This window comes from Vulpes vulpes, chromosome 4, assembly GCF_048418805.1.
Source record: "Vulpes vulpes isolate BD-2025 chromosome 4, VulVul3, whole genome shotgun sequence".
In the NCBI taxonomy this organism is placed as follows: Eukaryota; Metazoa; Chordata; class Mammalia; order Carnivora; family Canidae; genus Vulpes; species Vulpes vulpes.
This window is the reverse complement of record NC_132783.1, coordinates 25708480-25733483: the sequence shown is the minus strand read 5'-3', so window position 1 is coordinate 25733483 and position 25004 is coordinate 25708480.

The window sequence follows — 25004 nt, the reverse complement described above, 5'->3', positions numbered from 1 at the left end:
TATTCACAGGCTCTGGCCACACTCAAAATGAGGAGAGTATCTAAAATGTGCTCCTTGGGGGATCCCTGGGTGGCGCAGCGGTTTGGCGCCTGCCTTTGGCCCAGGGCGTGATCCTGGAGACCCGGGATCGAATCCCACATCGGGCTCCCGGTGCATGGAGCCTGCTTCTCCCTCTGCCTGTATCTCTGCCTTGTCCCTCTCTCTCTCTCTGTATGACTATCATAAAAAAGTAATAATAAATTGAAAAGATTCCTTTAAAAAAATAAAAAATACATAAAATGTGCTCCTTAGAGGATTTTTCTGCTATCTTAGAATGCTGCCTATGACAGTGTTATCAGATTTTGATCAGTTTGAAACATACCTAATAGGCCAAGTAGCCCTAAAATATTTTCCGTACACCCTTCAATCTTTTGTACCTGTGTATACACACAGGTGTGTTTAAATCACCATCTTTTCACTACTTCCACCAGGAATTTAGAGGCAGAACTCGGGCATTATACTGGTAGAGCCACATGCTCAGCTTACTACAAATAAAAATTGTTTCTCTTTCTGAGGAATTTTATATTGATACTGAGCATGTAACGAAATATTTTCTTCGGTTTCATTTTTCTGAATATGTAAATAATTGTTGGTATAATTTTGGAGATTCTAGAATTTACTTTTTTAATTTTTTTATTTAATAAATTTATTTTTTATTGGTGTTCAATTTACCAACATACAGAATAATACCCAGTGCTCATCCCGTCAAGTGCCCCCCTCAGTGCCCATCACCCAGTCACCCCCACCCCCCGCCCTCCTCCCCTTCCACCACACCTAGTTCGTTTCCCAGAGTTAGGAGTCTTTATGTTCTGTCTCCCTTTCTGATATTTCCCACACATTTCTTCTCCTTTCCCCTTTATTCCCTTTCACTATTATTTATTTTTCCAAAATGAATGAGAACATACACTGTTTGTCCTTCTACGATTGACTCACTTCACTCAGCATAATACCCTCCAGTTCCATCCACATCGAAGCAAATGGTGGGTATTTGTCGTTTCTAATGGCTGAGTAATATTCCATTTTATACATAAACCACATCTCCTTTATCCATTCATCTTTCGATGGACACCAAGGCTCCTTCCATAGTTTGGTATTGTGGACATTGCTGCTATAAACATTGGGGTGCAGGTGTCCCGGCGTTTCATTGCATCTGAATCTTTGGGGTAAATCCCCACAGTGCAATTGCTGGGTCGTAGGGCAGATCTATTTTTAATTCTTTGAGGAACCTCCACACAGTTTTCCAGAGTGGCTGCGCCAGTTCACATTCCCACCAACAGTGTAAGAGGGTTCCCTTTTCTCCGCATCCTCTCCAATATTTGTGGTTTCCTGCCTTATTAATTTTCCCCTCTCTCACTGGTGTGAGGTGGTATCTCATTGTGGTTTTGATTTGTATTTCCCTAATGGCAAGTGATGCAGAGCACTTTCTCATGTGCATGTTGGCCATGTCTATGTCTTCCTCTGTGAGATTCCTCTTCATGTCTTTTGCCCATTTCATGATTGGATTGTTTGTTTCTTTGGTGTTGAGTGTAATAAGTTCTTTATAGATCTTGGAAACTAGCCCTTTATCTGATACGTCATTTGCAAATATTTTCTCCCATTCTGTAGGTTGTCTTCGAGTTTTGTTAACTGTATCCTTTGCTGTGCAAAAGCTTCTTATCTTGATGAAGTCCCAATAGTTCATTTTTGCTTTTGTTTCTTTTGTCTTTGTGGATGTATCTTGCAAGAAGTTACTGTGGCCGAGTTCAAAAAGGGTGTTGCCTGTGTTCCCCTCTAGGATTTTGATGGAGTCTTGTCTCACATTTAGATCTTTCATCAATTTTGAGTTTATCTTTGTGTGTGGTGAAAGAGAGTGGTCTAGTTTCATTCTTCTGCATGTGGATGTCCAATTTTCCTAGCACCATTTATTGAAGAGACTGTCTTTCTTCCAGTGGATAGTCTTTCCTCCTTTATCGAATATAAGTTGACCATAAAGTTGAGGGTCTACTTCTGGGTTCTCTATTCTGTTCCATTGATCTATGTGTCTGTTTTTGTGCCAGTACCACACTGTCTTGATGACCACAGCTTTGTAGTACAACCTGAAATCTGGCATTGTGATGGCCCCAGCTATGGTTTCCTTTTTTAAACTTCCCCTGGCTCTTCGGGATCTTTTCTGATTCCACACAAATCTTAAAATAATTTGTTCTAACTCTCTGAAGAAAGTCCATGGTATTTTGATAGGGAATACATTAAACGTGTAAATTGCCCTGGGTAACATTGACATTTTCACAATATTAATTCTGCCAATCCATGAGCATGGAATATTTTTCCATCTCTTTGTGTCTTCCTCAATTTCTTTCAGAAGTGTTCTATAGTTTTTAGGGTATAGATCCTTTACCTCTTTGGTTAGGTTTATTCCTAGACATCTTATGCTTTTGGGTGCAATTGTAAATGGGATGGACTCCTTAATTTCTCTTTCTTCAGTCACATTGTTAGTGTATAGAAATGCCATTGATTTCTGGGCATTGATTTTGTATCCTGCCACGCTACCAAATTGCTCTATGAGTTCTAGCAATCTTGGGGTGTAAGCTTTTGGGTTTTCTATGTAGAGTATCTTGTCATCGGCGAAGAGGGAGGGTTTGACTTCTTCTTTGCCAATTTGAATGCCTTTAATGTCTTTTTGTTAACACTGATTTTCTAAGCACAGAGTGGGTATAAGACTGTCTACACGTCCATCACACGAAGAAGGCAAGCTGCCCAAGCACCCCACAGGATGGCTTCACTGTACACTATTGAAGGTGGATGCCTAATGATCTAGGGCAAAATGCAACAGCCACACACCAGTGACCTCTTCAGTTTCCAAAAATGCTTAGGAGCAATTCTAACTAAAAAAAACAAACAAAACAAAACAAAACAAAAAAAAAAACAACAACAACAACTGTGGATAAATAACCTCAAGAACAAACAATTTTACATCTTAAAAGAAGGTCAAAGCAATGCATGTGTAAGTCCGGGTGACCCTCTGTTGATATTCTCAAATTAAAAAGAACTTTCAAGGTGTTACCCTCAGCCTCCTGTGCTCCTCCCTTACTTTCCCTCTAAGAGGCTTAATACTTCAGCACTTTGGACCACGAGGAGTTGAAGAGGGCACCACTCCTAGAATATGTTCTAGCTAGACAAAGGAAAGCTGGGAAGAGGTGATAAAAGAAGTTGTAAAATTGTCATCCTGGTTCTGTGACTTCTAGTGAGTGCAACCTTATAATTTCAATTTACTACTCTGACTTGTAACCAGATCACGTGACTAGGTGAGAAAAGGGTCTCTTGTTGTTATACATTCTGAGAGAAAACAAAATTTAGGGCACCAGAGAACAGGGAGTCTTTACTCTTGGTTATCGTCTGGTATGCAACATATGTTTATTGAGCGCACACCAGATGCCGAGTGCTGTGCTTGGCCCTGCTGAAGAATAGATAAAGATAGGTTAGGTCCCTTCCCCCAAGCTTGCACTCAATTCAAGAGAAAAGATGAAAATACATCACTTTGATCATACCTAGCAAACAAAGTGAGGGTTAGTGGACCAGCGGCACTGGGTCACCTGAGATTTATTAGAAATGTGAATCATCAGGCTTTACCCCAGCCCTCCTGAGTCAGAAGCTATATTTTACCAAGATCCCCAGGTAATTTTGTATGCAATCCAAAGTACTTTGAGAAGTACTAACAAATAGAACACTATTTTCTCCTCCCATGGGTCTATTATGCTGCAACGTTAAAAATGGCCACTGGCCCAGCTACATGCCAAGACCAAATGTGTATGTTCATGAAAGACAAGGAATAATTTAAATGAAATATGCCTACGAGGCTGGAGATAACAGTAGACAAGCTTATCAGAGATGCTTTTGTTCATTTTTAGTGCTATCAGAGTATAAAAAAAGAAGACATTCTTTTATTTAGCTTGCTATTTGTAGACCACTAAAAGGTACAAGTGACCTCATTAAAGGGAAGAAAAATCTACAGTTTGAAATATGTTTCCATTAGTTTACAAGGCTAAAAAGGATAGCATCTGGAGGTTATTCAATTTTACAAAAGATTTTGTGATTTAGTGATTAAAATTCTTGTCTCCTTATCCTCTTTCTGGAATTATCATATCTCTAGGATATGTCAACAAAAGGAGACCTATCAGCTAATGAGGATTTTTTTCAAAGGACGTTTCAGTTTGCATGTAAGAAAACCAAAAGTATCAGGGTGAGTTGTGGAAGGCTACAGCATGTAATTTAAGTACAACATATGTAATATAGTATCAAAATATTTTCATATTTAAAATGTATTCGAAATTAAAAAACAGCCAATTTTTGTACTCAGTAAAGATAAACAAAACCAATTTTAAAGTGATGGCTGATATCGGCAGAAAATGTACAACAATTGCTTTGTATCACTGGACTATGAGGGAAACACCTGAGAATTATTAATGATTACTAAATTGCTCTTCACAGTGTGGAGGCCAAGAAAAATCAAAGCCTTTCCACCTCAAGTTTAGCGTTAGCACAAGTACAGCCATTTTAGGCCCCTGTGAATAAGAGCTGAACTTTATGGGAAAACTGCAGAATGTCCTCAGTGTCCTCGGCAGGTAATCCCATATCAGAAAGACAACAGAGCCCACGCCCATGGTAGAAAGTCCCATATTAGAACAAGAACAGACCCCAAGCCAAGGGCAGGAAGCCCCTATTAGAATAAGAACAGAGCTCAATGCCCTTGAAAGCCCCATATCAGAATGTAAACAGAACTTGAGAAATTCCTCCATCCCTTCTGAAAATCCCCTAGACCAGCCCATAAAAACCCAGCTGTAACCCACTTCGGGGTCCAAGTCCTTGTTCCGCTGTGTCGGGTATACTTGGACCCAAGCTCGAGCTTGCTAATAAACCCTCGTGTGCTTGCATCGTTGTCAGCTCCTCGGTGGTTTCTCGGATTCGCTATCTTGGGCACAACAACAGTAATGATTACACTTTGCACTATATTCTGCAATTAGGTAGATGTATAATTATTACACATTACCATCATATTACTATTCTTATACATTCATTCTTTATTCTTTTAGGTCCCTTAAAGAATCAATGGCATTCCTGGAAGCTAAAATAGATTTCATTTACATTAATGCAGGTTCTGATTAGTTCATGGAAAATAATTCTATGCAAGTTCCTGTATTGAATTATCCTTTATAGGTTTTTCACATGACTCTCTACTCTTTGTGTATTAGTATTTGTGGAGTGAAATGTAGTTCAAAAGAAGGAAGATGTTCTTCCTTTTATCATTTCTGACTCCTTTTTAAATGCAAGATTAATCAGGTTACTCACTAAACATGACTTCTGAAAATCACATTTGGTCATTGAAGAACTATTTTTTCTCTTTTGTGGACTTCAATTCCCAATAGTGATGATATCTTACCATTTGCTGTGAGAAGGAAAACATAGCTGTGGTCCTAAAAGAAATTAAAAATATACTCTATTCTTGGTATATCACCATTAATGGGAATATAAATTTGTAAGAACATCACAAAGGCATTTGTTCTATCCAAAGTATTTGTCTTGTTTACCATGATGCTGTGGGATCCATGTTAAGAGATCCATGTTAAGGTCACATAAATGGCCTGCACCACTATAGAGTCTAACAATTGTGCTGTTGTCCCATTTACTTGGTTTGGGTGTTTAATGAGTTAACCATCACTATCTCTAAAGTATGAGGTAGGTCAAAAAATATAAATACCTTAGAAATGAAATATAAATATGTAAGCATATGTATAGGGGGAAATGTGAAAATATTTATATTTCTAGAAATGTCTATATTTATATAAAATGTATAAATGAACATAAAAATGTCAAACAGTAAGACTTTTAGTTCTAGAATATAAAAGTTCAGGTCTGTCATATTCTTTAGTTAGACACAAAGATATTTCTTCTCAAAGTAACACATTTATTGTAAAAATGCACTTTGGGTGTCATGTTCATCATGAGTGTTTCAGAATTTGAGACATATAAAAACTTTTTTTAGGTAATCTCTAGACCCAACGTGGGACTCAAACTTATAAACAACCCCAAGGTCAAAAGTCACATGCTCCACTGACTGAACCAGCCAGGCACCCTTAAAAATTATTTTTAATAGGGTGAGTAGTTTCTTTTTTCTCAACCAGATTTTCCAATGTTTATTTCATAATCATATCCTTATAGATACAGTTACTTTTAATTACAAGACACTATTCTAACATTTTGCTATATGCATGAAATAGTCAATATCTCATCTTCTCACAATGAGGTAAGTCGTCTTCCGGGGCAGTCTCATACAGATTCATGGAGATGTTGGTAATCAATACAAAGAAAATTTAGAGATCAGTGATTTTTCATGTCTCAAAACAGAAATTAATAAATCAGACAAATTCAGTTTTTACAAGAATGGCATAAAATAAAAAATCACAAAGGAAATATAACTATTACTCCAACAGCCTCCTGTAATCAAGCCAGTATCAGAGTAAGAAGAAAATTCTTCAAGGGAAATGTTTCACACTAAGGTTTTTTCTGTTCATTTTCTTGATGTTTATTTAGGAATCACAGCTGGGGTTTTTCCACATGCAATTTTCCATAAGTGGAAATCTGAATTTTCATGTTAACTTACATATTCTCTAAAATTGTGCCCTATGATTAGAGCTTCTATAATGATGGAATAAAGAAAGGGGCATTCTGGAGACATAATAAATGCCTATTTGGAGCCACAGGACTGAATTATCTGCTTTAGAGAACTCAGAGTAAATTCTCTGCAAAACTCTTATTATGTAACTGACAGCATTTTGCTAATATTTTTGTCCCTTCGCTTATTTATGTAAGAACTCATTAATGTATGTGATAAAGAACTGTGTGATGCTACTTTGTCCTACAATGCAGTATATGAAAGGGTCTTTTCTGGAATACAAACTCAATGGTATTTTCTTTACAATTCAGTTCATTTCATAACATATTACATATTATATACATATTATATACGAAGTACCTACTATGTGAGAAGTATAAGACCCTGTGTTTGACCCTACAAGGGATGGGATATAACAAGATAAATACGACTTAATCCAGCAAAATTACAATCTCTTTTTTTTAAGATTTTATTTATTTATTCATGTGAGACACACACAGAGAGAGAGGCAGAGACACAGGCAGAGGGAGAAGCAGGCTCCACGCAGGGAGCCCGACATGGGACTCGATCCTGGGTCTCCAGGATCAGGCCCTGGGCCGAAGGCGGCGCTAAACCGCTAAGCCACCTGGGCTGCCCAAATTAAAATCTCATAAAGAAAACAGGACATGTAGCATTAGTTACTCTACTATAATCTCCCCCACAAAGGTGTCACGGGAATGATTTAAACATGGAGTAGACATATAGAGGACAGAGATAATTTCTTAATAGAGAAGGCTGAGGGAAAAAATATTTGATCCCATGACTTAGGTAGCAGTCACAATGTTTTCAATCCAAATATCAGGCATACATTAAAAAAAATTGGTACAGGCTTGGTTTCATAGTTTTTGGGCAATGGCATCATAACTCATTAGCATCTACTAAGACGTCAGAAATTCCCCCATGGTCTCCCTCAGCAGTCCTTCATTTATTGTCCTCTTCATCCCTACTCCTGGACCTCTTCCACACTGCTTCCATGGTACAGATGACTCTGGGATCATCCCAACCCTCTCTGCTTAGACACACTCAACTACCTCCTAGGAGTCCCAGTGGGAACAGGGACAGTCCTTTTTTGACTTCTCTATTCTTTAGAGTCCTCTAAATTTTTCTGCAGCTGTGATCACCTCTTACCTTTAGGGGACACTACCTTGAGGTAAAAAGATTTTGTGGCAAAGATCCACAGTGGTGTGCACAAATGTATAACATATTGAAAAATGGCTAAGATGTTGCCATGCTGATGGGTGCCTGGGTGGCTCGGTGTTTGAGCATCTGCCTTTGGCTCAGGGCATGATCCCAGGGCCCTGGGATCAAGTCCTGCATCAGGCTCCCTGTGAGGAGCCTGCTTCTCCCTTGGCCTCTGTCTCTGCCTCTCTCTCTATGTGTGTCTTATGAATAAATATATAAAATCTTTTTTTTTAAAAGGATTTTGCCAGGATCCCTGGGTGGCGCAGCAGTTTGGCACCTGCCTTTGGCCCAGGGCACGATCCTGGAGACCCCGGATCGAATCCCACGTCGGGCTCCCGGTGCATGGAGCCTGCTTCTTCCTCTGCCTATGTCTCTGCCTCTCTCTCTGTGTGTGTGTGACTATCATAAATAAATAAAAAAAAATTAAAAAAAAAAACTTCGTCATTCTTTAAAAAAAAAAAAAAAGGATTTTGCCATGACATGACAGAATGAACTACTCTTTACATATTGCAAATAGGAAAGTTTAGAGGTCAGTTTCAACGTGCCACCTCAAAAAATGGGCTGGGGGTAGTGGTACTTTGGTTCCAAGTCGCAATTGAGAGTTTGCCACTTAACTGACTGAATCACCCAGGCACCCCATGATGGTAGTTTTAAATGTATCTTAGGAAAAATATCAGAAATCCAATGGATATTTTCTTCGATAGATAATTAAAAAAACATAAATAAGTAAATACAATTAAGTACATTAATCACTCTGAACTTTAACTCATCTTGAGTCCCCTGTTTCTTCACTCTGATCTCCCTAATTTACTTTTACTTTCTGAATACCACACTAACAAATACAAGGTTTTATCTGGAAGGCAAATGGGAAAATTCTAGTTTTTTCAAGCAGAAGAAATGTATGGTATCCATGTGTTTCAGAGAAAAATAACCTATAGGTGTAATAAGAATTAAGTGCATTAACTGTTAACATAATTTATGGACCAGAGTTGTCAAAAAGAAGGCACTGGGACTAAAATAAGAACATAGAATCTTAGTTATGAACATTGATTTTTTTAATCGCACAGCCCTGAATTTCAGTCCTATTCTAGATTATTTACCATGTGAATTTGGAAAAGTTTTAAAATATTTTTAAGGGACACCTGGGTGGCTCAGCTGTTGAACGTCTGCCTTGGCTCAGGGCATGATCCCCGAGTTCCTGGATCGAGTCCCACATCAGGCTCTTTGCCTGGAGCCTGCTTCTCCCTCTGCCTATGTCTCTGCCCCTCTCTGTGTTTTTCATGAATGAATGAATGAATGAATAAATCTTGTTGCTTATGAGCCTTCAAGATTTAGCTTTCTAGGAAACAAAAAAGATTCATGGCATAGAGTCAAAGATTTCGGTGGCAATCCCATGGGAAAAGCCCCAAACCACTGGGTAGGTACATGAGATATCTGCACCATTTCCTGGATGGAAACCAAAAGGAAGCAGAAATTCCTCACAGAATAATGAGCTGACAAGTCTAAGAAAGAAGGGGCCTTCTATGTCCATGCAGAGTTGCTTATACCTCAACATGGAACAGATCAGTTAGTAAATGTCTTTCGATCAGTACCAGAATAGTATGGAAGAAATAGAGAGCCACTGCGATTGAAAGACGTGCCTCAGCAACAGGCGTACAGACCAATTTCCCATGGTCAGATAGCAGTTTGGACACCTCAGTGGCTATTAGTATACATCAATGACACAGAGCAACCAGATAAGTGCCACTTCACCATTTTACAGCCTCTACAGCACCAAAAGACTCTAGAACATAGACACACTCATGAGGGCAATTAAGAAATCCTAAATCTCTGGCAGTCTTGGAACAGAGAATCAAACTAGACATCAAGTGAGCTATTTAGAACTACAGAATTGGGATCCCTGGGTGGCGCAGCGGTTTGGCGCCTGTCTTTGGCCCAGGGCGCGATCCTGGAGACCCGGGATCGAATCCCACATCGGGCTCCCGGTGCATGGAGCCTGCTTCTCCCTCTGCCTGTGTCTCTGCCTCTCTCTCTCTCTCTGTGACTATCATAAATTTAAAAAAAATTAAAAAAAATAGAACTACAGAATTGTACATTTCTTACATATGCCAGTGTATAGACAGAGATTGCTATCAGTGCATATAGAATATATGATCCATGCATTGTTTTCCCATTTCCAGAGAAGGTTCCCCTGTCAAATAGGTTTGGAAAATTCATACTTTCCCTTTGAAAGTCAAATGCCCCAATTTTTTTCCATATTTATTTGACATTACTTGACCCTTTTGAAGTGACCCCATTAATTAATCATCCTGGGGACATTTACACTACATGAACATGCTGTATATTGGCCATGGTGAAAATAAGGCTAAGTGAATTAAAATACACTAATCAACCTTCTTCCTTAGATACAGGCCACAAGACCATGAAAAGCAGTGCTTTCAGAACTTGGCATTTTGGTGGTGCGCTGGCACTTGTCAGAACAACCAGTGCACAACTGCACCATCTGCAAAACCAGGACAGCTCTTTGGAGTTTCCCTCACAGATATCTGTGATAATGACAACTTGCCCTTCCCAATTCTGGTAGGTCTCAGTTTGGTCTTTTATTGCCTTCCTGAGGAGAAGGAACTTGGAGAGGCCAAGTGTTTTCATACAAACCTACCCCCAAATGTGGAAATTATTAGACAGCCCCTGGCTGTGGCTGAGAAGCCTTGGTAGTGTCATTTGATTTAGCCACTGCAGAGTCATGAGGCCAATACAGCAGCACAACTTTTTGTCCATTCCACTTGTTTCCATAGAGACCCATGTAGGCCTGTTCAGATCAGTCAAAATGGACTCTGTGTGCATGAATCATCTTCACATTTTCCCAGTGTTTTCTGAACTTACAGTAGACTCCAGTCTCCTTAAACTGAGTCTACTTAATCTAAAAACAGAAAACATCTTACCTAAGCATAAAGACTCACCCTGCAGCAAATATGAATCCATTAATCCTAACAGAATATGTTAAATGACAGCCACTAGTTTGGCCTGTGTTATCTCAAATCGGTCTACTGAATTGTTGCTGTGCAAATTTACTAAGTACCCAGTACCTCTGCAAGCACTACACTAGATTTGGGAATGTATGCTAGGTGTGAAGACATATACCACGTTAGTTACATGCTAGCTACTACCCCGGTACTTGTATCACGGCAATTTTTGGGGGTAGGTAGAACTATCATCCTCCACAATTTACAAATGAATTAGAAATGTTTCAGTACAGTTAACATGTGCCCCAGGTCACACAATAGAATAGAAGGATAATAGATTTCCGATCCCTTGGTCTTTCTGACTTCAGCCCTTATTATCTTTCTACACTGCAGGAAGAGGACATGAAGATAGATCAAAGGACAGTGAAAGACTCATGAAGGGAATGTAATTGGAGAATAAGAAGAGAGCATTTGAGCTTGATTTTAATAGAGGAAATGAAATAGAGGTAGTACGAATGCAGCATGCAATCACTTAAAGAGGAATCAACAAATGGGAAATGAGTACGGCAAAAAAATTTCCATACTTGGGGCAAGAGCATCTATGGAAGGGAATAAGGAGAAAAGACTGGTAAAGTAGGAGACAGGCAAGGATTCCACAAAGGCCTTGAAACATGGAGTTTGATTTAAAAGGGTAAATGCAATGAAAAAAATCAAATTAAAATAAGTGATTACAATGTTTCAGTGTATGACTGTAAGGTGGATTTTTGGGTAGAAACTATAGAGAGACATTGACTAAAGAATCTAAATTGACTTTAGTCTCCCCAGCTGTAAAACCACATATTGTCACATTCCCTAGGTCTTTCATAAAGGAAGCAAGCTTTTGCTCTGGGATTGGGATATGAAATGCCATATACTATTCTTCTTTTCCTACAGAATATGCTTTCATTTATCAATCAGAAAGGACCACTCATGAAAGACATCTTCAGAAAATCAGGAAGTAGAAAATCATGCAGAATCCTAAAGGAGAAACTAAATATTGGGGACAGAGTGAACTTGGACAGCGAATCTGTCCTTGTGGTAGCATCGGTTTTAAAGGTGGGGAAAGTTCTAGCTTTATCCACACATGAGTAGCTCAAGTGGTGATTGGTGTCTTTCAATCATGATTTTCCAAGAACCATCATAGGCATAACTGATTAAGAACTTGACACACTGGAAAAAACTTCATCAAATCAAAATTTAAGGAAGATACTGTAGGAGTTAAAAGCCCCAAACATTAGAAATACTTTGTTTTTACCACACACCGCCCACCTGAAGACTCCATGCAGAATACTAATGCTAATATGACTACTAGTAATAATAATAAATTTCAAAATATCCACTGGCACATACATGATGTTTACCAAAGCAAACACCTGCTTTTGATGACGTCCTCACCACCCTAATGAAGGCAGTTTCCAAAAGAAAAATCATATGATACATTTGAGAATAGACATAGAAGTTCACAATAGTAAGCAAATGTTTACTTTATGAGGAATCCAAAAAGGCTCAGTGAGGTGACCAAATCATTCTTAAGCATCATTGTCTCCTGTTTCTTAGTGCCTTTTACTTTATAAGTCATGGAGGAAATATTTTGCCATTTGTGTCTCTTTTTACCACATCCTAAGCATCCTTTTGTTAATATTTGTGATGTCTAGCCCACCATCCAAAGTGATAACAACATGGCAACCAGCTCTTGCTACATGCCTCTTTTGATAAATCTAACTTTTGAAGTAGGTGCAATGGACAAAAGTAGTTTGGAATTCTGAAAATTCAATAGATCGACTAAGAAATAGATTAATTTTGAAATTATACACCCTAAATCACAGATATCGCATTGTATTGCTAAAATGGTAATAGAGAAAGAAGTGAGAACTAGAACAAAGAATTTAATCCATCTACCTTGGTACATGCTAACACCTCTAAACAAAACTATGGTAATGCAGTAATGATGACACTCTTAGAATCAAGGTCATATTTGGTCCTTCCTTGTCACATTTGGTCTTTCCTTCTACCCCATTACTGTTCAACTATACAATAATAGCAATACTCCCTAACCACTACTACACTGGGCTACAGTAAAACACACCACAATGTATATATCAAGCGACAGGGGAAAGAATGATGATACATTAGGTACTCAGATAACATGATAAGTGTAGCCCTCTTTAAGGTGCACACATGGAATTGACTTTTCTAGCAAGACTTAGTCAGGTCTTTTCTATTTCTGTGTTATAAGCACAGACTAGGAAGATGGTGACCACGTGTGCATAGAGTTCTTAGACATTTCTAAAGTTTTCCCTTCCTAAAGTTGACTAATCTTTGTGGAGAATCAGACTCTGCAACCTTGGCCTGAATAGTATCATATCAAACTATCTGGAGAACTGGCCTACACTAGAAATGAATATATCCTCAGGACCAACATGAGTTTGCCATTAGACCGTCTACTTTTATACAGTTAAGGAAAGGAAGAATGAAGCAATTATGAGAGTAGCTTTTGTAATAGTTTGCAAAAAAGTACACAAAAGAGTAAGTGCGATATGATGGAAGGGAGCTTTGTCTTCCTTTCCACTGAAGCCTAGGCTCTGCTTTGATGCTTTCATTTTTTTGTTGGAGAAAATCCACTCTCCTGCTTTTGCACGTGCAAGTAAATGGATAGTCAGAGCTGAGCTCCGTGTGGGTCACAGTTTGGGTATCTATGAAGGAAGTAGGGACCAAAGTGAAGTTTCAACTCAGTGTTTTCTCTGTAAAACTTCCAAGATATATTTTCTATTTTATATCTATGTTTGTTTGTATATATCTTTTTTAATCTACATAAGGATTTTTTTCAAGATATCCAGGGAAGTATATTTTCATTCGACCTCTATGATAAATGGCTTGGTGTTATTGATGAATTGACTGAGGAGGAGAAAATAAATGTAGCCCAAAGGTAATGATACAATAATTACTCTATTCTGGTCATGTCTCTGAAATACAGCAAATATACTATTAGGAAAATATTGGCTTATATTTTGCCACTTTGTCCTCCAAAATAACAATCAATGCCAAAGAGTTTTAATTCTTCACACCCATGGAGGCCAGTTTCAGAATACAGGCATGCCTTATGGCTATTAATGCTCTTCGCCTGAAGAGCATTATTAATGTGGACTCCTTAGCCATTGTACACCTTCTGAATATGTGAAGCTGGTAGACAAAATTCAGTGGCCTACGAGAGATACTAGAGCATCAACAGCCAGTGGTATAACCTTAAGTTTGTCAAACATTACCAGAGTGGGTTACCTCAGAAATCGAATTCAGTGAAACATTTTTGTATACATTCATGCCTGGAACTCTGCTACAGCGGGTTGTGTACTAGATCTAAAAAGATGTCCTCTGTTCTCCGTCTCTATGCTTCCAGCTTCCTAAGTGCAATGACTTGCCTTATTCAAAAGTGCATCTTTCTGACTTTAGGCTTCTAGCCCAGCTGCCAAAAGCGAATCTTGTTCTCTTGTGATGCCGTTTTGGAGTGTTATACAACATTGAGCAACGAACCTCATCCAATCAGATGACAGCTTTTATTTTATCACTGCATATAGCCCCAAGCATTCTTTGTCTGTCTAATTCCTGCAGCTTGGAATTGTAAGACAACTTCCTAAAAAAGGTAGAGAGAGCTCTCATTTGTGTCCTCTGGGGTTTAGAATCCATGCTTTGAATGTGAAATGTGTAGTAGTAAATCGGATGGATCAGTACTGAAAAGAGCAATCTTATAGGCTTCCTTGGAATGGCAGAGTTTGTTATCCTACTCGGGTGGAATGTGGGAAGGGGTGTTGTTAAAGTGGGAAATGCAGAGCAGTTGAGTAGCTCCTTTCCTATCCAGGAGATTCAATACTAGACTGACTAAACAAAAGAGAGAGAAGAGTGGGGTGATATGGTAGAAAAGAACCTGGGCTCCAGAGTTTGACATGCCAAGCTTCAACTCTCAACCTGATCCTTGAGGGGGGAGCTTGGAACCTTGGGCAAAGCCATGGCTCCTCATGACACAGTGGTAACAATACCTAGCTCCTCTGGTCGTTACTGGCACATCCTAGGTGGCTTGGGCACTATGAGCACCCATGGCTCCAAACACATTGGCCTTGCTCTAGAAGTTGTGGCTCATTTAGAAAAATACTTGGCTACTGTTTTGCCTCTGCTACATCAGACAGAAACTACTAGAGTATTCCAGGACATCCTAATGGAGCCACAATGCCTAATACGATGATAGCTTTTCCGCAAGCTCATGTCTAGAGCCCGCATTAGGCAAAGCAAGACATGAGAAGGGGACTGCCCTGCAGTTAGACACACGTTTTCTCTCCAGCCATGTGAGTTTTTCCTCAAAAAACAAAACAAAAACAAACAAACAAAAAAAAGCCCACAGGAATCTCCAAATTCCACTAAGATACTTCCTCATTTAAGAAATGGATTTCATCAGTTTTTGTCTATGCTTTATGCATTTAAATAAGATGTTATACATAAGTTACAACCCAATATAAAGTGGAAACGAAATTTTGAAAAATAAGTAGTTTAATAAATTAGGTTACTTTGAAAACCATCCTAGTTTTAAAAATGTAACCATTGATATCACAATGTTAGCTATTAAACTAGGCCACAAATTAGAACTTTAGCCCACTGACTAGTAGTATTTTAAAATCTGTACCCAAAGTTCACTGTAAAGTATCACTCTATGTTATTTTTCTTAGAGAACTCTGGTCTCTCTCTATTTTTATCAACTCTGAATTCTTCTTAGAAGTCTTTCACATTATTGGTTAGATCCAAGATTTTAAACAAAATGTGACTTATAGCTATACTATATGATAAAGAGCACCGCTTTGTGGTCTTTTTGCATTACAGGCTTGTCTTGTACACTTTTTGATTGATAATGGCCTCAAGATATTTGGAGAAGACATCACTTCTCTCTTGGGAGAGAATTAAAAAAGAGTTGTGATAACAATGAGAAGGCTGCAGGTACTGTGAATAACTTAATTGGCTTTGGCCAGATATAGACAGCAAGGTTGCCAGAGTTCATGGTAGATACTTAGCCCTGTTCTGGAGCCCAGAGCATCCCCAGGGCAATGATCGATTGCCAGCTGCTCCTTCTTCCAAAGGCTGGCTCAGAGGTCAAGGGAAGTTTCACACTGCTGGAGACCAAAGAAAGCATAGAAACTTCAAGAAGTTTCTAGCAGTATTAGGAGATAGCATGGTATGATAGAGCGTTTGGCAATTTTTTCTAACAAAATTTTAAATTGATCCCATATCTATATTATATTATATTATATTATATTATATTATATTATATTATATATGCAGTTAGGCATATAATACGCAATTATGTAAATCTATTTATAATATATAAATGTGTTCTGGTTGAAACCAGAGCATGAGGCTTTTATTCATTCTTCCTCCTTGTTTTGCTCAGTGCTCTTGAGGCACCACAGGATTCCAGTTTTCTTTAAAATGAGTTGAAGGGAACCAGCATCATTGAGTACAAAGGACTTGACTTGATGTCAAACTACCTCTCCAGAGTACAAACTCCAGTGCCCCCATTTATCAGCTATATGACCTTTGGCCAATTACTCTAGCTCAGTAACAGTTTATTCATCTCTAAAATTTGGATAAAAATAATGTATCAATCTTAGAAATGATGTAAAAATTAAATAAGATAATGATGTAAAATACATTTCTAATAAAGCAATTAATAGAACTAGGAGAAGTTCCCCCTGAGACTAGTGCGAGTGTTATTGGAGCCTAGCTGACCACAGCTCACTGGCAACACCCCATTTTGTAAAACAGAGTTTAGATTCAGAACCTGGAGACACATATCATAAATCCCTCCCTACTTTTGACATGTCTTCGCTTTATGACATATACCTCATTGTGTTGAGGGAATCTTTAGGGTAATCCGTGTCATCAGGAATTAAGATGAGTCTAGTGTCATGTCTGAGAATATGCTGGATAAGACAAGTGTCTGTTTTTCATTTCATCAGTGACAGAAAAACAAACTACTGAATCCAAGCCACTGAGAGTGATAATGATTTCCAAAAGAGCACAACTGCAGAATGCTACCAAGTCCCTATCTGGCATGGGTCCATCCACCTACATGTCTACAGTTTACTAAGTCACAAAAGACTGGAATCTCCATAATGACCCTTGACACTTCCTCTTTCTTTATTTTTCCAATGAATGAGAAATGAACCCCTTCCAAGACCAAGCTATTTCCATTTAAAGCTTTTTCCTTGGTCCCTTACATTCATATTGAGGAAATCTTCCCACAAATTATCTCCTCTATCTTCAATGCCTACCATATCCTATGACATATTTTTGGAATCGTACTGTATTGTACTGTATGGTATTGTATTGTGTTGTATGTTTTTATATGGATACTAAAAATCATTCCATAACTCAGTAGGTTAGACAACCATTTCATTTGTTTATGATTCACAGAACACTTCAGTGGAGGCTCACCTGAGCAGTTCTGGCCGCAGCTGAGGTCACTTATGCAATTGCAGTTAGCCTGCAGCTCATCTGGAGCTAACCTAGGTGTCTGTCTATTGGTGCTGGCTCTTATTGGTCCCCATGTCTTCAAGTAGTTGGAATTCTGAAAATTCAATAGATCGACTCAAGAAATAGATTAATTTTGAAGTTATACAGCTAAATCACAGATATCCAGTTCTATTTCTAAAAGGGAAATTGAGAAAGAAGTGAAAACGAAAACAAAGAATTTAATCCATCTACCTTGGCACTTGCTAAAAGCTCTGAACAAAACTATGTTAAGGCAATAATGATGACACTCTTAGAATCAAGGTCATATTTGGTCCATTACTGTTCAACTCTATGATAAATCGCAATAGTCCCTGACCACTACTACACTGGGCTACAGTAAAACACAGCACTAAATATATATATATATATATATATATATATATATATATATATAGGCATCAAGAGACAGGGGAAAGAATGATGATACATTAGGTACTCAGATAACATGATAAGTGTTGCCCTCTTTAAGGTGCACACATGGAATTCATGTTTCTAGAAGACTTAGTAGGGTCTTTTCTATTTCCATGTTATAAGCACAGACTAGGAAGATGGTGACCACGTGTGCATAGAGTTCTTAGACATTTCTAAAGTTTTCCCTTCCTAAAGTTGACTAATCTTTGTGGAGAATCAGACTCTGCAACCTTGGCCTGAATAGTATCATGTCAAACTACCTGGAGAATTGGCCTACACTAGAAATGAATATATCCTCAGGGCCAACATGAGGTTGTCATTAGACCATCTACTTTTATACAGTTAAGGAAAGGAAGAATGAAGCAATTATGAGAGTAGCTTTTGTAATAGTTTGCAAAAAAGTACACAAAAGAGTAAGTGCGATATGATGGAAGGGAGCTTTGTCTTCCTTTCCACTGAACCCTAGGCTCTGCTTTGATGCTTTCATTTTTGTTGGAGAAAATCCACACCTGCTTTTGCATGTGCAAGTCAATGGATAGTCAGAGCTGAGCTCCACGTGGGTCACAGTTTGGGTATCTATGAAGGAAGTAGGGACTGAGAGAAGCTTCAACTAAGTGTTTTCTCTGTAATATTTCCAATAAATATTTTATATTATATATACATATATATGTGCATATATTTATATTTTTTAATCTACATAAGGATTTTCTTCGAAATATCCAAGGATGTATATTTTCATTCTACCTTTATGATAAATGCCTTGGTGTTATTGATGAATCGAGTGAGGAGGAGAAAATAAATGCAGCCCAAATGTAATGATACAATAATTGCTCTTGTCTGGTCATTTCTCAGAAATACAGCCAATATACTATTAGGAAAATATTGTCTTACTTTTTGCCACTTTGTCCACTAAAATACCGATCAATGCCAAAGAGTTTCAATTCTACATACCCGTGGAGGCATGTTTCAGAATACAGGCATGTGTTATGGCTATTATTGCTCTTCACTTGACCTTATTAATGTAGATTCCTTAGCCATTGTACACCTCCTGAATATATGAAACTGGTAGACAAAATTCAGTGGCCTAAGAGATATCCTAGAGCATCAACAGCCCATGGTATAACCTTACGTTTGTCAAACATTTAACCAGAGTGGGTTACCTCAGAAATCGAATTCGGTGAAACATTTTTGTATACGTTCATGCCTGGAACTCTGCTACAGCGGGTTGTGTACTAGATCTAAAAAGATGTCCTCTGTTCTCCGTCTCTATGCTTCCAGCTTCCTAAGTGCAATGACTTGCCTTATTCAAAAGTGCATCTTTCTGACTTTAGGCTTCTAGCCCAGCTGCCAAAAGCGAATGTTGTTCTCTTGTGATGCCGTTTTGGAGTGTTATACAACATTGAGCAATGAACCTCATCCAATCAGATGACAGCTTTTATTTTATCACTGCGTATAGCCCCAAGCATTCTTTGTCCGTCTAATTCCTGCAGCTTGGAATTGTAAGACAACTTCCTAAAAAAGGTAGAGAGAGCTCTCATTTGTGTCCTCTGGGGTTTAGAATCCATAGTAGTAAATCGGATGCATCAGTACTGAAAAGAGCACATCTTCATAGGCTTCCTTGGAATGGCAGAGTTTGTTATCCTACTCGGGTGGAATATGGGAAGGGGTGTTGTTAAAGTGGGAAATGCAGAGCAGTTGAGTAGCTCCTTTCCTATCCAGGAGATTCAATACTAGACTGACTAAACAAAAGAGATAGAGTGGGGTGATATGGTAGAAAAGAACCTGGGCTCCGGAGTTTGACATGCCAAGCTTCAACTCTCAACCTGATCCTTGAGGGGGGAGCTTGGAACCTTGGGCAAAGCCATGGCTCCTCATGACACAGTGGTAACAACACCCAGCTCCTCTGGTCATTAAGGCACATTCTAGTTGGCTCGGGCACTATGAGCACCCATGGCTCCAAATACATTGGCCTTGCTCTGCAAGTTGTGGCTCATTTAGAAAAATACTTGGCTACTGTTTTGCCTCTGCTACATCAGACAGAAACCTCTAGAGTATTTAGGAATTCCTAATGTAGTCACACCTACCTAATAAGATGACAGATTTTTCCCAGCCCATGTCTAGAGCCAGCATTAGGCAAAGCAAGACATGAGAAGGGACTGCAGTTCGACAGACAGACATGTTTTCTCTCCAGCCATGTGAGATTTTCCTCAAAAAACAGACAAATGAACAAACAAAAAAACCCACGAGAATCTCCACGTTCCAACTAAGATACTTCCTCTTTTAAGAAATGGATTTCATAAGTTTTTGTCTATGGTTTACGCATTTAAATAAGATATTATACATAAGTTACAATCCAATATAAACTGGAAATGAGATTTTGAAAAATAAGTAAAGTTTAATAAAGTAGGTTACTTTGAAAACCATGCTAGTTTAAAAAATGTAACCATTGATATCACAATGTTAGCTATTAAACTAGGCGACAAATTAGAACTTTAGCCCACTGACTAGTAGTATTTTAAAATCTGTACCCAAAGTACACTGTAAAGTATCACTCTATGTTATTTTTCTTAGAGAACTCAGGTTTCTCTATATTTTTATCAACTCTGAATTCTTCTTAGAAGTCTTTCACATTATTGGTTAGATCCAAGATTTATAAACAAAATGTGACTTATAGCTATGCCATATAAAAAAGAGCACCCCTTTGTGGTCTTTTTGCATTACAGGCTTGTCTTGTACACTTTTTGATTGAAAATTGCCTCAAGATATTTGGAGAAGACATCACTTCTCTCTTGGGAGAGAATTCAATGAGTTGTGATAACAATGAGAAGGCCGCAGGTACTGTGAATAATTTAATTGGCTTTGGCCAGATGCAGACAGCAAGGTTGCCGGGGGTCATGGTAGATACTTCGCCCCGTTTTGGAGCCCAGAGCATCCCCAGGGCAATGATTCCCAGCTGCTCCTTTTTCCGAAGGCTAGCTCACAGTTCAAGGGAGGTTTCATACTGTTGGAGAACAAAGAAAGCATAGAAACTTCAAGAAGTTTCTAGCAGTATTAGGAGATAGCATGGTATGATAGAGTGTTTGGGAATTTTTTTTTAAACACAGTTTTAAATGGATCCCACATATATATTATATTATATATGTAGTTAAGCATATAATGCATAATTTTGTATTTCTATTTGTAATATATAAATGTGTTCTGTTTGAAACCAGAGTGCAAGGCTTTATTCCTCCTCCCTCCTCGTTTTGCTCAGTGGTCTTGAGGTACCATAGGATTCCAGTGCTCTTTGAAATGAGTTGAAAAGAACCAACATCATTGAGTAAAAAAGGACTTGACTTGACTTCAAACCACCTCTCCAGAGTACAAACTCCAGTGCTCCCATTAATCAGCTATATGACATTTGACCTATTACTCAAGCTCAGTATCAGTTTATTGATCCCTAATATGTGGATAAAAATAATGTCTAAATCTCAGATATGCTGTAAAGATTAAATAAAATAATGTATGTAAAATACATTTCTAATAAAGCAACTAATGGAACTAGAAGTTCCCCCTGAGACTAGAGCGAGTATTATTGGAGCCTAGCTGACCACAGCTCTCTGGCAACACCCCATTTTGTAAAACAGAGTTTAGATTCAGAACCTAGAGACACATATCATAAATCTCTCCATAGTTTTGACATGTCTGCATTTTTACGACATATACCTCATTGTGTTGAGGAAATCTTTAGGGTAACCCACGTCATTAGGAATTAAGATTAGTCTAGTGTCATGTCTGAGAATATGCTGGTATAAGACAATTGTTTGTTTTTCATCAGTGACATAAAAACAAACTCCTGAAAATAAGCCACTGAGAGTGATAGTGATTTCCAAAAAGGCAAAACTGTAGAATGCTACAAAGTACCCATCTGGCACGGGTCCATCCATCTACATGTCTACAGTTTACTAAGTCCTGAAGACTGGAATCTCCATAATGACGCTTGACTTTTCCTCTTTCTTTATTTTTCCAGTGAATGAGAAATGAACCCCTTCCAAGACCCAGCTATTTCCATTTAATTTTTTTCCCTTGGTCCCATATATTCATATTGAGGAAATCTTCCCACAATATATCTCCTTTTTCTTCAATGCCTACCATATCCTATTACATACTTTTTGTATTGTATTTTAATGTATTGTATTGTACTGTACTGTATTGTGTTGTGTTGTATGTTTTTATATGGATAATAAAAATCATTCCATAACTCAGTAGGTTGGACAACTTTTTAACTTGGTTATGATTCACATAACACTTCAGTGGAGGCTCATCTGAGGTCACTTGTGCACTTGCAGTTAGCCTGCAGCTCATCTGGAGCTAACCTAGGTGTCTGTCTGTTGGAGCTGGCTCTCAATTGGTCCTCATGTCTTCCATAAGGTAGCTTCTCCTCCTTTCATAGGGTGGAGGAAGAGTTCCCAGAACCAAAAGAGACTTTTCAAGAGTTAATGTGGGAGAGGACTGTGCAAAGGACCACGCCCAAGATGGTGGTTTACAAGATGAGGAGGCATTATTTCTTGAGACCACACATCATAAAACTCATGGCAGCACCACTACTACACATATCCTCTTCTTCACTGGCTTTTAATCCTCAGTTCTCTACAACAGCATTTCCTAAGGGGTATTCCAAGTATGGTAGGAAGTATCTTTGAAGTACTAACTCATTTTTTTACCTCAGGTATTTTGTCCCTCATCCTTCTTCCCATCTTAAGCTGCCTTAAGAGGCAACTAAATCACCTCCTCAGGGAATAGAAGCAAGAGGAGAATATGAGGAAAAGGGAGCTCTTTGTTGCTTATGAGTCTTAAAGATTTAGCTTTCTAGGAAACAAAAATGATTCATGGCATAGAGTAGAAGATTTTGGTGGCAATCTCATGGGAAAAGCTCAAAACCACTAGGCAGGTCCATGGGATATCTGCACCATTTCCTGCATGGAAACCAAAAGGAAGCAGATATTCCTCACAGAATAGCGAGCTGACATGTCTAAGAAATATGGCCCTCTATGGTCACGCAGAGTTTCTTATACCTCAACATGGAACAGATCGGTTAGTAAAAGTATCTCCATCAGTCACAGAATAGTATGGAAGAAATAGAAATCCACTGGGTTTGAAAGACATGCCTCATCAACAGGCACACAGACCAATTTCCCAGGTCAAGAGAGCAGTGCCGACACCTCAATGGCCATTAGTGAACATCAATGACACAGAGCAACCAGATAAGTGCCACTTCACCATTTTACAGCCTCCCTGGCACTAGAAGACTCCAGATAATAGACACACTCATGGGGGCAATTAAGGAATCCTAAAACTCTAGCAGTCTTGGAACAGAGAACCAAACTAGACATCAAGTGAGCTATTTAGAACTACAGAACTGTAGGTTTCTTACATATGCCAGTGTATAGACAGAGATTGGTATCTGTGCATATAGAATATATGATCCGTGCATTGTTTTCCCATTCCCAGAAATGTTCCATTGTCAAATTGCTTTGGAAAATTCATATTTTTATTTTGAAAGTCAAATGCCCCAAATTTTGCCACATTTATTTGTCATTATTTGACCTTTTTGAAGTGACCCCGAAAATTAATCATCCTGGGGACATTTATTGCCTTGTGCTGAGTAGAATATTATATATTTAGTTTAAGAGTTGTAGGCAGCATCATTTATGTTAAAGTTGAGCAAACCGAAGCTTTAAAATGCTGAGCTTCCTAAGTGGCAGAACCAGGATGCTTCTGGTGGAGTGCTGGCACCCACATCAGTGGAGGTGGTGATGTACTCACTACATTCCAGAAAAGCCAAGAGGCCAGGTGTTTAAGGTCATTTGGTGAAATGTTGCTCATCTCTTTATCCTTCAACAGCTTGGCTCATCTGTTGACTTTTAAGGAATTCACTTATTTAAGCAATGTTAAGGTATCTTCAAAGGAAAACATTCATAGCTGACCACTCGAAACACTGAATTCAGCTTTTCACTGCTGATCACCTTTTCTTTGGAAAGCTCTTCCTTTGATAGGGAATGTTGAGTAATTAAAAATCATCTCTGGAAACTGGTGGTAAATAAATGCATTTATAACCTCTCATTGTTTTGCTTTTTCTATGTTTTCTCAAGCCTTGTACTTGTGTGTAGATGTATATATACATGTATGTTTGAGTGTGTGTATGAGGAAGTGTGTTTCCACAGTTCATTGTGGTTTAGGCTCTTTTCAGTAAATGTTAAACATATTTAAACAAAAACATCATCTCTGGGTGGGTTGGTGGGGTATGACAAGAAAACACAGCCACCACATAGCCAGCATGTGATGACAACTTCCCAAGGACCCTGACTGCAGAAAGTCGTCCTTGAAGATGACCCAGAGCAGAGGAACCAGAGAAGTAGGGCTCAGGCAAATTGTGTCACAAGAGGCAGATCCTCTGCATGGGAGAAACTTGAGCACTGAGAAAACCAAAGAGGATATCTGAGGCTGAGGGGAGAAGGGCTGGGAAAGCCTATGATTAGCAAACTCCACGTGATTTGAATATAAATCCTTCTAGCTTTTAAAATGAGATCCGACACCTGAACCCACTGATCACACCAGTAGAAAACAAACGTCTACAGGTTCAGTGTCTCCTGATGCAGTGTAATCGACAGTAACTGATGGCACAGGAAATACTGACCTTGAGTGTGATCGAGTCTCTAGTCTTAACCATCAGTCTGAAGGATATGGGCAAGAAGTCTTCAACACCAAGAGGATGGTATTAGCCAACATCAGAACGTGCAGAATTCTATACAACAAATGACTCAGTTTCCCTCGTCTAGCCAGTACAATGAACACGCTGTATAATAGCAATGGTGAAAATAAGGCTAAGTGAATTAAAATACACTAATCTCCCTTCTTCCTTAGATTCAGGCCAGAAGACCATTAAAATTAGTGTTTTCAGAAACTTGGCCTTTTGGCGGTGCGCTGGCACTTGCAAAAATAACCAGTGCACACCTGCACCTTCTGCAAAACCCAGACAGCTCTTTCCATTTTCCCTCATTGATATCTGTGATAATGACAACTTGCCCTTCCCAATTCTGGTAGGTCTCAGTTTGGTCTTTTATTGCCTTCCTGAGGAGGGGGACCTTGGAGAG